Genomic DNA, 4,797 nt, shown 5'->3' on the forward strand with positions numbered 1-4,797 from the left:
TGACTTCCCCTACTATGACTCCAGTGGCCATGTCGCGGTGGCGCCGTAGCCGTGACTGCGCATGGCGAGGTATATCACCAAGTCTCCCATCTAAATCAAGTTTTACCCGCTGATATATGCCTAGAAGTACTTTCAGACCTATAAGGGTGACCGGTGATTGGGCCAATGGGAAAGGAAGGAAAAACAGCTTTCACTTTCAGCTATCACTGTTCGTCAGCCGAGACGAGCCGATCCAAGTGTGCGATGGTGGTGGCGGCGATCGCGACGCCGCTCTCCGATCCACGCACGTCGGCACTACCCGGTAAGTCCGCACCGCAAATAATCCGCACCATTATCGCCGTCGCTAGCGAGCTAGTAGATGATGCCGGTGCCCGACGGTGCATGCATGCGCCCTCTCGATCTGCTTCGTTATCGGTGCCGGTCCCTTTCCTCGGCCAGGAATTCTTGCGACGGGGATTGTCGACGATTCTGAGGACTCCATTGAAATAAGTTCATTCATTCATATCCCGCTCCTTGAAAAATCATTTCCCCCCTCCCCCCTAAAATTTGACTAGGCGTATAAAAAATAATATAAATATTTTTGTTTTCAAATAAGGTTATTGTAATAATAAATATGTATTCCACGATTAATCTAATCATCATATGCATTACGGAGCTGATCTGAGCCTGCATTATAATGAGGCGACAATGCAACGTCGCTCTCTGCCCTGCCCTGCTTGGCGCATGCGTTGACAGCCCTTCTAGCTAGCTAGCTAGACCCGGACGTGCGTGTATGTGTACTGTATGTGCTCGCCAGCGGTTGCTCGCGAGACCTCGCTGCTCTCTCTTTTTATTCTGGCGGAGATCGCGACAGAAGTGCGCCTGGCGCGTGTCGCCGTGTCGGCGTGTGCGATTCCGTTTGAGATGTGATGCATGCAGGGGTCCATACTGGTCGCAGCCTGTTCTCTCTCACAAAACATTGTTCAATTAGCCGAAATCAGCCAAAATCAGATCAGCCGAACAGGTCCTTTAATTTTTTCGTGGACACATGACATGACGACGGGGATTCAGTTTCCCGTTAACAGCAGTACGTACGTGTGTGATGTAACGTGTGTGGGTGTGTGTTGTGAACGTGGTACTATGTAGTACAGTACGTTTTATAGGCTAAGGATACGTGTGGAGACGGTATACTGTATATGCACATTGTCTCGAGATATTGAACCCTCGAGCGAGGCAGCTAGTGGTGTCCATATGACGTACGTGGCTTATGATATGGAGCACACGTACAATTTGACTTGGGCCTTGTGATCTGCCTCTCAACTGGAGGACAGTATTTAGGCAGATCACAATAAAATGTACTGTTCATTTAAGCATGTTTAGGCAAACGCTGCGCTGGAGGGCCTACCTGTACTTTGGATTATTTGATGAGGAACAAAACAGATAGTTGGTTTAAGAAGGTTGGTTTTAGTTAAAAGGAAAATGAACGGAATAGGTGAGGACACAATGCAAGCCACATAAAATAACCAAACTAATTAAATGAAACAAAGAGAGGAGAAGAAAAGGCCAATCATCAGGGGTGAATCCAGGATATCATGTCATTGGGGTCAAGGACTAAGCATCGGGGTCAAACACATGTTGATTTTCTATTTGAAAGAGTAATTTGCAGGTGGATTAAAGAACTTTAAGTGTATTTCTGGCAAGTTACCGAGGTCAGCTGACCCCGATGGATACACATAGATTCGCCCCTGCCAATCATGTTTAAGAAGCTTGTCACATATATATGATTTCTGTGATGGAACCACCAAAACACCACAGGTCTGCATAGCTCCAAATGCAGTAGCTGGCTATATATATAGGTCGGCACCAGAAAACGGTAGTGGGGTTGGCTCCATGTAATCATGCGCCAGACAAGGACGGACATAAAACATACACACACAAACAAAAAGTTCCCAAAGAGACCAACAAATCCAAGCTAGGTAACGTGTAGGTCAGGCATCATATATCATGGTTTCGTTTCGTTTCACCTGGGCGGCGCGGGTAGCTCACTACTAGCTCGTTTCAAACCTTAGCTAGCTAGCTTGTTTGGTTACACCATACCTAGTTACCTACAGATCATGCATGCATATGATGGCATATTGGCATCGGTCGATCGATCCGTGAAACAAAAGTGTAGCATCAGATGGATGAAGCCAACTGAGCACTGCAATAGTAAGAGTAAGCAATTCTCGTTTGGTCTGAAAAGACAAGGCAGTGACAAACATCGACTATAAAAAATGGTCGTCGTACTCATATGCGCCTACTTATATACTCCATCAGTCTCTAAATAATTGTCGTTCTCGCTTTCCAAGAAATAACTTTGACTAATTTTATATAAAAAATATTAATATTTATGGTACAGAATTAACATCATTATCTATTTTCATAATATATTTATTTGGAGATACGAATGCTGCACGTATTTTCTATAAATTTAGTCAAACTTACGGCACGGACACAAAAAAACGACAGTTATTTTGGGACGAAGGGACTATGCATATGAGCTCTGGCAAGAAATAGAAATCAGGGGTCAGAAATGATTGTGGTGTGATGAAGTAGCAAGATTCTTCTCTATATATATGTGTGTGAGTGTGACTGCCTCTGTGCGTGGATATACATAGTGTTTGGTTAACGAATGAACCCATTATGGATAGGAAGGTACATCGTGAGTTCATTCCTTAAACTCAGTGGAACGATCCCATTCCTTATACTAATACTAATTATTAGCCTGTGGGGATTGAGGGGGTGATCTCAACTCATTTTATTCCACAAACTAAATAAAAAACTAAAGAGCGAGATAAGGAGAACCACCTCATTCTACAAACAAAACACTCCCATACATTTACAAATGAACCGGATGAACGATACAAATAAGTCGTTCTAAGATATCTTTCTCAGCAGCCCATAATAAATCATTTTGTAATCAAAGATCGACATGCCCCAAATAAAAACAAACCATATCATTGTCTGTCCCTAATCCATATTTAACTACCCTTGTATTATGGATATGGACACGTTTGGTTCGTCCATTGAGCCTCGCCTCGCCCTGTCTTGCCCAACCAGGAACCCAAGATAGAAATGAGTTTGGTTTTCCCTTGCCTTGCTGCCTCAACTCCTTTTGGAATGCAGGGATTTTTTTTTTCTATTTTATGTATTTTTCATGTGAAAATGAACTGATTCATGTGAAGTTGCTCTATGATTCCTGTAAAATTCATGTGTTTTTAAGATGTCCTAAATCAGCTCTCCATAACAGGCCAGGGCTAGGCTCGCCTGACCCGGCTAAGCGAGGCATATGATCTATTGTTTTTTTTATATGGTACGGTTTCATGCAGACAATCAAACAACATCTCTTTACTAGAGTACAGTTACACAAGTGAAATATTATATGATCTATTCTTTTTCTTTTTTATTTTGTAGGCTATATATATATATATATATATATATATATATATATATATGCAGACAACTAAACAAGAGCAGCTTGCACCTCTGCAGGAGCCTGGTTTTCATGTACGAGCCTGGCTCCCGTCACCAACGAACCAGACATGTTATCTTGGAACTAGGGATGCAGATTTTTATGGGTCAACCCAATGACCCAGAAGCCATTTACGAGTAGTAGTGTAAAAACTCTATACATAGGGCCGACCCAAAAGACATTGGTGTTATCTGGTTCTAACCCCCGTGGGTCAGTCGGTTACCCAAAAAAATTAGGCACGTGTTCGTCCCGCCGGTCTGGCGCTTTTGACTCGCTCGTCCATGCTATCTTCGGTGTCCATGGTGGCTTCCTATCTGGAAGCTCCACGAATGGCGTCGATAGCTGTAGTTGGGGGAGTGGCTGTGCAGGTTTGGATGGTGGCTGGTGGAGAGGATGGGATAGAGGGCGATGGCCTCCTTGGCCTGGACATTGAGGACGATGTCAGGGAGGCTGATGGGGCGCCTCTTGAGCAAGCGCGAGAGCAGCATCCTGGCCTGCCGGGGATGGAGCTTGCCGGGTACATGAGAATAGAAGCAGGCGGTGCTCGAGGCTGGCCTGCGCGACTGCACGGTAGATCCTAACGCGCGCATCGAGGACTTCTCCGACGTGGCCGCGGGCGCTGGCATGAGAGGCTTCGTCGCCGCGATGCTGCTCCTACGACTGCGAGGCGCCGACGGTTGGCTGTGATACTCTGTCCAGGAGGCACTCGCGTTCGTCGCCAGGAGCACCGGGAGGATGGACTGCTGCGGCTGGCAAGAGTGGTGGACGAAGCTCTTCCGTGCCTCTCTCGAAGAAGTCTCGGGGAAACGACCGGTTGTTCTAGCGCTAGCGAGTATTCTGCAATGCACCCATGATGTCAAGCGATTGCGCCCTTTGGTGCTCTCTGGTGGAACCAGAACCCAAACCCCAAAGAAAATTAACTCTTTTTTTAGAAGGAAGAAAAATTATTCCGTCCGTTCCAAATTACAAGACGTTTTGGTTTTTCTAGATACGTTATATTTACTATGCATATAGATATACATCATGTCTCTATACAAAGTAAAAGTAATGTATCTATAAAAGCCAGAACTTCTTATAATTTGAAACGGATCTAGTACTTGGGTAGGATGGGCTAGTGTTTGGGTCAATCAAATGTGACCCACTTGCATGCCGACTTGAAACCAATGCAAGAGCTGGATCGTCGCGCACGCGTGTGTATTGAACACGTGGACATAGGATATGTCGAAGACTGGCCTTTGGTGGGCCCACCCCACTACGCATGAGGTATGTAGGAGGTGGTTTTCAGCGGCAAACGTTCTGTCTGTTCA

This window comes from Miscanthus floridulus, chromosome 16 (assembly GCF_019320115.1).
Source record: "Miscanthus floridulus cultivar M001 chromosome 16, ASM1932011v1, whole genome shotgun sequence".
Lineage (NCBI taxonomy): Eukaryota > Viridiplantae > Streptophyta > Magnoliopsida > Poales > Poaceae > Miscanthus > Miscanthus floridulus.